Source organism: Rhagoletis pomonella, unplaced genomic scaffold (assembly GCF_013731165.1).
Source record: "Rhagoletis pomonella isolate Grant_MI unplaced genomic scaffold, Rhpom_1.0 Rhpom_scaffold_00013, whole genome shotgun sequence".
Classification (NCBI taxonomy): Eukaryota; Metazoa; Arthropoda; class Insecta; order Diptera; family Tephritidae; genus Rhagoletis; species Rhagoletis pomonella.
Window position 1 is genome coordinate 11,929,326 of NW_023458567.1, and position 9,709 is coordinate 11,939,034.

Genomic DNA, 9,709 nt, shown 5'->3' on the forward strand with positions numbered 1-9,709 from the left:
GGTGATACCCGAGTACGTAGAGAAAAGAGTAAAGGTAAGTAAATACATATATAAAATATATTTATTAAAACATTAATAAATATAAATAAAATTTCTGTCGCTATTGCAAAATATTAATAGACCCATTGCAGTTTAAGGGCGGGCGGACCTCCATAGCATGTGTATTAGGGTGGTCCAAAAATGCACGTGAAAAAGTAAAGCAGGAATTTTCATGCTCTCACCCCCTAGAATTGTTCTATACCGAAAAAAAATTTACTCTTATTTTTTTGTTTTAAAATCAAAAAATATTTGGAGGTCGCTCAAAGCGCCTAAAGTTTTCCATGTATTTTATATGAAAAAAACAACATTTCGTAGAAATGGTATGAATAGTTAAAAATCAATATTTTTCTACCAGAAAACTCTATTTATCTGCAGGAGACTCCCAGTAATAATACCCAAGTGTTTATTTAACCATTTTTTCATTGCAACTATAACTTATAGGTGCGCCAAAAACCCCGAAAAATGCAATGGGGCGACCAACAAAAAATCGTTAGTATTAAAAAATGGTTAAATAAGCAATTGGGTATTATTATTGAAAGTCTCCTGAAGAGAAACAGAGTTTCCCGATCGACAAATATTGACTTTCAAGAATTCTATGCCATTTCTACGAAAAAGTTTATTTTTCCCATAAATAAGAAATAATGAGTGGTCAAATGAAAATACGCAAAGATTTTTTGTATGAAAAATGAGCAGGAAAGTTGCGCATAAGCCACATACACCTGAGTAACACGCTTTTCTGCTCATATATCATACAAAAAATATTTGCGCACCCATTACTTCTTATTTATCCATCGATTTTCTTCATTAGTAACTTGATTTTTTTTTTGTTTGGTAACAGAACAGGCTTTAGCACAAATGCAAAAATTTGGCACAGAACCTGTTATTTTTTAAATTTTTCTTCTGTTAAAGTTTGATTTTTTTAATGCTTTCATTTAAAAAAAAAGTGCAATGATTGATTAATTTGTCATCAGTCCTATCGGAATTTTATTAGCTTTGATTTGACTTATCTCATTTTATGCTTGTTAAATTGGTTCGTAAGATATACGTGATTAAGTGGAACCACTTTGTGTTTTAAACTGAATAACGGTAAATTGCAAATATCTCGAAAACGTATCCATAGAAAAAAACATGAACTCGATTTTCGGAATCACCGAGCAATTCTACATAGAAATTGGATAGTGGCGTCTGGAGAACAAAAACCAAACTAAAATTTGTGATCCAGTGTGAAACGTTAAACGAATTTATTCAGTGCTTTTGAAAAATACTTAGTAGTCTTGAGGCGGATTCATCGTTTTAGTTCAGAACTTTTCTTCCATGGGGAGATCATGATTTTTTTTTTTATAGAAAAATCAAGTGAATGCGTAAAATAGTTTTTGTTTTAGTCAAAATGCGTTCTTTTAACCTCAAATTGGCTGTATGCCAGAAACTCGTCTTCTACTGATTATTAACCGATTTAAAAAAAAGTAGGGGGTTATCAATTCCTCGAAATGTTTGTTTTTAAGTATTTTACCGCATAGCTTTGAACCACGTTAATGTATAATGCTTTTTTTTTTTTTTAAGAAAATGTGGTACCTCAGAGGTGTTGCCATACTAATCTGGTTTAGATGCGATCATTGGATATTGAAGAAATTAACGATAATATTTAATTTTTATATGAGAATCGAGGTCGGTCTGTTTTTTTGCTCAAAAATTACTGGTTGATTTTCCCCTGTTGTAAATGACCCCGTCTCAGTTAGAAGCAGGGACCGAGAACGTGTTCCGGTTTTGGTCTAGGTTTAGTTCTGCATGAGAACGAAATGTAATGTCAAGAACGTTCCCACAAAAGAACCAAAACGGGAACAAAACTATTGAGAACAGTTTGAAAGGGAACCAAATGAGAACAAAAGGTTCGGGAACGTTTAAGTTAAAAAAAAAACTAATCTCTGGTACGTTCTCAAGAAGAACAGACTGAGAACGAAACGTTCGGGAATGTTTCCAATTAGAACAAAAGTATCGAGAACGTTTTCAAGGAGGATTAAATAAGAACCAAATTCTGGGGAACCTTCTGCTAGAGAACAAAACGAGAACAAACGTTTTGAGAACTTATAGCCCCGTTACAATGGATCAATAACGGAAAAGTGTGCGAAGAAAGTGGCATACGTAGCGTAGAGATACTCCACAATGAAGGTGTTGCGTCTGCAAACAAAAATCAGCTGTTCTTTAAGGCAAGTCATTTTTGCAGATACAATAGCAATACATTCACACTTTTTTTTACTTCTTCACTATCTTTGGCTTTTCGAAGATAGTTTATTGCCTGGACGCCTACTTTACTCAAACAATGTGGCAACTAATACGTATCTTGTCTTGTCTTGTGTAAACGCAAAGTCATACAACTGTCATTGACGGCCTTGCTTGCGTTAAAAGGTGAGTGTTGGCCAATGTTCGTTGGGTCCGTCGACGCGAGGGTCGCCAATCTGATGATCTCTATGCAAACACACACAGTCTACTCAACTGTCAGTTTCATCCTTGAACTTAATGGAACAACTTTTCATCTTTTGTGCAAGAAAAGTTCGTATCTTAAGTCTTTCGTTGACTTAATTTGCAAAATTATCTCAGTTCATTTTTGATTAATTTTGATATTCAAACATTTCAAACTAATAGAGCGCTGCGAAAAAAAATTTGTTTTCGCTTCCATGCTTTGCAAATAGTTCAGAGAAGAGTTGTTCCCGTTTCGTTCTCTATTAGAAAGTTCCTGAGAGTTTAGTTCCCAAATTGTTCTTCGAGAGATAATCGTTCTTGTTTTGTTCTTTGGCGGAACGTTGCGGAGACTTGGTTTTGTTCTTATATAATTCCTATTGAGAGCGTTCTCGACAGTTTTGTTCTCACTTTCGTTCTTTTAAAAATATTTCCGAAGGTTTTGTTCTATTAAAACTTATACCGAAGAAATATTAGGGATGCTCAGGATCTTGTGCAAATGATCGTACATTTGTAAATTCACAACAATAAAATGCAAACGGTTGCCACGGTAGCAAGCATTGAATTTGTAAATGCAAATCCAAGGTCATTACCACCATATCCTGTGCAGTCCTATTCAGTTTTGTAAGTATTTTGTGTTATTTTCCTGTATATTTGCATGTAATGGGTGGTACCACCTCCGAGTTTGCTCAGGCCTTACGACTCACCGGCAGTGGACCACCGCAAACGTGGCTCCTTACTTCTCAAATCGAGCTGCCTCCACGGAGCACCAGAGTCTGCCTGAACAACTCGACACAAACACAACCGCATCACAACACAATACAATAGACAACACCACAGACATAAAAGATCACACAACCGCACCACCACCCACACGCCACCTCCAACAACTCGTAGTTCCTCCGACAATCTGTACGATGTGTCAGTCCAGGATATTCCGTAATGTGACATCAGTAAAGTGCAACACTTGCCAACACGCGAGATTGGACGAGGGACTATGAGGGCCCATGCTGTGCTGCGCGGTCGTAAGTACCAACTGCGACCCCGCCCACTACCACCACAGGGCAACAGCCTTTACAGCGGCACACTCAGCATGTGGCGAGCTGGCAACACTCCTGATTAACACCACATTCCGAAAAGTCTCCCTAGGCACACGAAGATTTTACAATTTAACTGTAAGCGACTTCACAGCAAGAACGAGGAGATAACAGACTTCATGGGTCGGCACGGAATATTAATAGCTGCGGTCCAAGAGACGAAGCTGCATGGCAATTCAACATTGTTGCACCGTCGAGATCGCGAGCGAGATAATGGTGGTGGCCTAGCGTTCATCACGCGCCACACCGTGCAGTATCGTCTTATCGAAGCAGACATCGATATACCCCCTGTCACCAGCTAGCTGCCCGGCAGGATATCACCTTGAAATAGGTGCGCTCCTCAGAGGTGAAAACCGTATGGAAGTTGATGACTTCAATGCGCACCACGATCTTTGGTATTCAAGCCTGTCAAACGATCGTAGGGGAACTCAATTGGCTGAGCAGATAGGCGACTCGACATTCTGATAAACAGCATATCATGGCATCAGACCATCTGCCTATAGTCATCTCGATTGATAAACCAGCCGACTTTGCTTCCGCGGTACACCGGTCCTATGTCAACTTCTCTAAAGCTGACTGGAAAGGCTTCGCGGATGTTACTGAAAGCACCTTCACTGCACTACCCACACCAACCGACGTTCACGTAGGTTAGCGTAAATTCCGCAGGGTTGACACTGCTGCAGCATGCCCGCTTCGTTCCAGCAGGATGTATCTCAGACCCCTGTCCGAGTTTTCCTGCTGAAGCGGCTGTCCTAGCCGATGAGCGTGACAACCTTCGTCTGGCCGATCCCGAAAATCCCCGTATCACGGATCTCAACTCGGAGATTCGGTAACTTGTGAATGTACATAAGCGGAAGAAGTGGAAGTGCACCTAAAGACCTGAAACTTCGCCTCTGGTGTAAGTTTTGGTCAACCGTGAGGTCATTGTCCAACCCGACGAAACGTGACGACAGAGTTGAAATAAATTTTGAAGACCACACTTCGTCGGACCCGGAGCGGTGCGCGAGATACTTTAGACGACAGTTCATACTGCATTCACAGGTGGATAAAGCCAAACGTTGAGTGACCAGAAGGCTGCACAAACTGCCAACACCCAGTGCGCCTCAGGCGAAAGCCTCCAAAGACGTTGGAGCCGACGGAATTTGCATGTTGATGCTGAAAAATTTGGGTCCTGCGGGAGTTGACTATTTAACCAAGGTCCTCAATCTGTCAATGGCCACTCTCATCATTCCATTCATTCACATCATTCTGAAAATGGGGAGAGTGGTCCCACTGCTTAAACCGTGGAAACCGTCCAACAAAGGAGGGTCCTATCGCTCGAAAACTCCTTTTCCCGGTAGCGAACACTTGAGGCCCTTCTACTCCCGCACTATACAAACCACCTGACCACAGCGAGGCATCAGCATGGGTTCCGGAAAGTGCACAGCACAACAATAGCACTTAATGCCATAAACACCCAAATATCCCCTGGCCTTAACCGAAACCGCCCCTGTTAAAGAACCATTCTAGTAGCGCTGGGCCTGTCTGAGGCATTCGACACTGTCAGCCATTCAACGCTACTAGAAGACATAGAGGCCTACTCTCCCACAGGGACCCAAACGGTGGTCGGCGAATTATCTGAGTGGTCGTCACTCGTCAGTAATGAGCAAAACTAGGAAAATAAAATAGAGGGGGGGGGGGGCCTTTTTACATTCCCCACTGCTGTTAAACTTTTACATTTCAAAGCTCTCTCAATCGCGATTGTCTCTTATGCTGACGATTGCTCGATCATGGCGTCTGGGAAGGGAATTGATGACTTGTGCCGAGCTTTTTCACTGCACGGAGCCTAACCCTCTCCCCTAGAAAATCCTCAGCAGAGGTTCATCAAACAACCTCTGGACCCGGCAGCTTATCCACAGGCCTTGAACGGCATTCACAGAGAGGCGGTCTCGAGTTTTGCAAGCTCTCGACCTGTGAATGCCGTTCTGGGCATACAACCACTAGACGTGGACGCGACAGAGCTTCGTCTGCCTGGGGAAACTAGGACCACAATAGTCCAACTACGCTCTGGTTACCGCAGAAGGTTGAACTCATACCTAAAGCAGATTAAACGAAGATTTGCTAAACGAATGCCCGGCTTGCGGAGAGACGCCCCATGACTCACAGCATCTCTTCGCATGCCCACTGAACCGACCCCACAGCTTCACGCTTCCTGGGGCTACCGCTAAATAATAGAGCTTGACGACAACGATTGGGGGACTAACCGATCTGTGCGGGGTCGTTGTAGCCGCTACAAAAACAACAGCATAGGTTATTTTGGCAAGCTGCCAAACAACAATCAGCTGTTCAGTTCAAAATGTAAACAAACAAACAAATGCAAAAACAATTTCCAATCCAATTAGCAAAACTGTAAAAAAAGTCAACGAAAAAAAAAGCTCCGTGCCAAGGCACCTCAGTGCTAAAAAGGTGTTCGTACGAAGCGATTTTGCGTTCAGCTCACGCAGGGTTGCACGAAAAAAAGTTGAATGGCTAAATGTTGGCTGGCGACCAACTTTGTTGAAAGCGATTAGTTGAAAGGCCATTCAACCAAAAATAGAATGCAAAGTTGAACAATGCAAACACCTTTTTATGGCGAATATTTTGATATTTTTTATTATTTTGATATATTTAGCCATTCAATTTTTTTCGTGCAACCCTGCGTGAGTTGAACGGAAAAGTTGCCTGAAAGATCTCCTCGTGCGAAAGCCCCATAAGAGCCTTCAGCCCACAATCCACAAAATTCGTTTTCAGAGTGTTTTCGTTATTGGTTCGAAGTCGATTTTTTGAGCGGGTTCTAACTGCCGTCCCTAAATTGGCGCACCAACCACTGTCAAAAGTCCTCATGCCCGCACAATTTGTATGGAGCATCCCTCAACAACGTGTCGAACAAATGCAATTTTCATTTTTGACAGATGAGAAAACGTCAAAAATTACGCCGCGTTGATTTGAGGATAGCGCGCGCCGACATTCGTTTAAAATGGAAAACGCAACGCTTAGCGCTCCAATTTAGGGACGGCAGTAAGCTATCTTTTTTCCCTGGAAAACACGAAAAGTAAAAAAAAAAGCGAAGAAAATTTAAATTAATTTTTCAGGGACTTAAAACACAATTTAGGTAAAATGACTCATTAAAAGGCTATAAAACGTGTTGTCGTGTTGAATTAACTCTTCTTTAGTTAAAAAAAGGTGTAAAATAGTGGTGCTTGTGATATAATACCATGTTCTGACCGACATCGAAAACATGTTTTCGTTGCTGAAACTAGTTTTCGACCTAAAACATGTGTTTTCGTCCATGTAAAATCTGTCAAACGAAAACCAGTTTTCGCTAAAACTACTTGAAAACTCACGTTCCACTCGTTCCAATCGGTGTCTTCACTAGTTTTTTTCGACTATTTATCGAAGTGGAAGTCATATGTTATCAAGAATGATAGAATACAAGATTGCGCCGTCCTGGGCGTTGACATTTGTGTACCACAAGTAAACAACGAATAGAGCGAAAAGAAGAACAAGTTGAAACTGCCAAAGCAGTTCACTTTACAGCGAAAAACGTGTTTTAATTTTGCTAAATGCAAAAATATTGCATTTTTCACCTAATCTATTAGAGAACAGTGAACATTTTAGTGCACTCCATTGCTTTGCAATTGAGGCTGCTTCAGCAAACGTTTTAGTACACTCCATTGCTTTGCAATTAAGGCTGCTGCAGAAAACTGCAGCAGCATCTCTGCGGGATTGATTAGTTAACTTGCTAATGGAGGCTGCGTGGAGAAGAAACAAAATCATTGTGAGGAATTGCTGTTAATATAATAATAGAGAAATATTTCGGGAACGGCTTTGCCGTGCCCTATGTACACAAAATGCAGCGATTCGTCCCAGCGCTACACTTGCATCTACGCTTCTTGCATCTTGACGGCTGTCGCAATTTAACACACATCACTTCATTGTATTAGTTTTTACGCAGTCTTCAACTCAAAAATCACTCACAAATTGCAAATTAACACAATTTAAACTGATTTTTCACTTATAATTCATATTTCTCTTTCGCTGATTTGTAAACAAAGGTTTATTTACAAGTTACCACAACTGTCAAAATCGGCAAAACCAAAGTAGCGGTACCACTGACGGCGCCACCTTTGTTCGCTGCACCGTGATATGTTATCATCTTTAATACGCTATTTCGTATTTATTGTTAAATGGCTGGCCAAAGTAAAATAAGAATGAAAGTAAGCGGTTGCTAATGAAAATAAAATGTGGGAAAAGCATTTTGGTTTTGTTTTTGTGTAGCAAAACTGCAATGAGAGGATGTAAGAAATGTCAACGAAAACACTAACAGCCGGTGTGAACAGCCTTCAGCCCACAATTCCAAAACTCGTTTTCAAAGTGTTTTCGTTGTCGGTCAGAACAGTGTATAAGGTTCTTTCCCGTACGCAACGCGGGATCCCGCGGGTGCCCAAAACGCCCAGAAATCATTCCCGTACTCAACAAAATGGGTAATAGAGAGCGAATTGGAACGTATTGGATCGTAAGTATCTTCTTCCTCCGGTCCGAAACAGCCCGAACTTTTTCTCCGGGTAAAAATGGATTAAGTGTCAAAGTGCATACCAGCTGTTTTGTGTTTACATGTTGCCTGCATTAACTTGGTGCTTCTAAGTGATAGTGAATCATGATTCAATAAGGGTTCTCATCTATTCGCGCAACTTTCATATTTGGGCAATTGGGCAACTTTGCGCAGTGTGTTGAGGACAATTTTATATTCTGTGCAATTTCAGACATTTAATTATTTGACAATGCTCAATTTATAAATTTGAACAATTGAAACTCGAATTTAAGAAAATATTTAAGTCTTACGAAAAAGCGTTGAGCACAAATCAAAATGAAATTAAACAAAATAGTTGATTGAGGTTGCACATCACACTGCACAAATTTGCGCGACAAACTTTCCACGCAAACTTGCCCTTTTTGTGCAAATAGCTTTCCATACAAATTTTGACATTTCATTTGCGAGGGTTTTAAATTGCACAGTTTGCCCAGTTTGCGAGAGTTTTGCGCTTTTAAATGAGTACCCTTAATAATTAAAGGTTTGCTCATTAGTGACATTAAAGTTTTGACACTCCCTTAGCTCCCTTACAAAAGCTTTCTACACACACACGAACCCACACACAGTGCCTTGCTGAGGGAGCCGATTTTGTCAAAAGGGAGCGAGAAAACTGTTTTTTGAACAAACCTTTTATTATTGAATCATGATAGTGAATGGCCTTGGTATACTTAGGGCGTGTGTGAATCGGTAACAAAGTTCTATGGGGAAAGCTGTTGAATAATATTTTTACTATGGTGAGAGAGTTTTGCCAATCTGCTGTGTGAAATGAAATATTTTTTGACAACAGTAAATTTTTGATAACTGCAAATTTATGCGGAATAACATATTACAATTTGAAGTGAAATTAATATTTTAAGAAAACATCTGCCATCATTGATTGCAATTCATCAATTTAAGCTTTTATTTAACGAAAAATTACAATTTTCTATACATTTGTCAAAAATTTCTCTAGCCTCATGAGCTACTGAAATTTTATTTCCCTCATAGTTGTCAAAAATTTACTCGCTGCGAACTTTGTTACCGATTCACACACGCTCTTAAAATCAAATTTGTGAAACCAAAATTCAATTTCCAAGAGTTTGCATTTAAGTGATAAAAAACAAAATCAAAGTGAGTCGGCTGTTTCTCAAATTCTGGGCACGAAATGTTGTTTTTTGTGTTCCCGTACTTCTGGAGTACGTTCCATTCATGAGAGAAAACTTTTCGCTTATTCTCTAATTACCGGATCCGGTTGGATTGTTAGGGAAAGAACCTAATTAAAACGAATTCATAACTTAAAATCCACACTTATTCCATACTATCAGGCAACTCAACAAGTGTCAACTTTTGTCGGCTTTCACTTGTCAAAATAAAGTCCACCAATGCTATTGGCAACGCTGTTCAGCTGTCAGCACAATTTAATGCCGATGTCAACGGTGGTGCAGAAGTAAAGAAAATTAAACGCGAGGGTGGAAATTTTTTTTTTGCAGCGGAAAAAGTGGAGCGCACAAAGTGGAAATTCATGCAGTTG

The 9,709-nt window shown here is 40.2% G+C and overlaps 2 protein-coding genes across 5 annotated transcripts in view; one reads left to right on the forward strand and one right to left on the reverse strand.

Annotated features, from left to right (window-relative positions):
• The window catches only part of LOC118748808 (protein NipSnap-like), a 178,322-nt gene that overhangs the window by 160,376 nt on the left and 8,237 nt on the right, over positions 1 to 9,709 (forward strand). The gene's annotated exons all lie outside the window — the stretch shown is intronic.
• LOC118748818 (protein NipSnap-like) overlaps positions 1 to 9,709 on the reverse strand; it is a 17,915-nt gene that overhangs the window by 7,935 nt on the left and 271 nt on the right. The window lies entirely within an intron of this gene.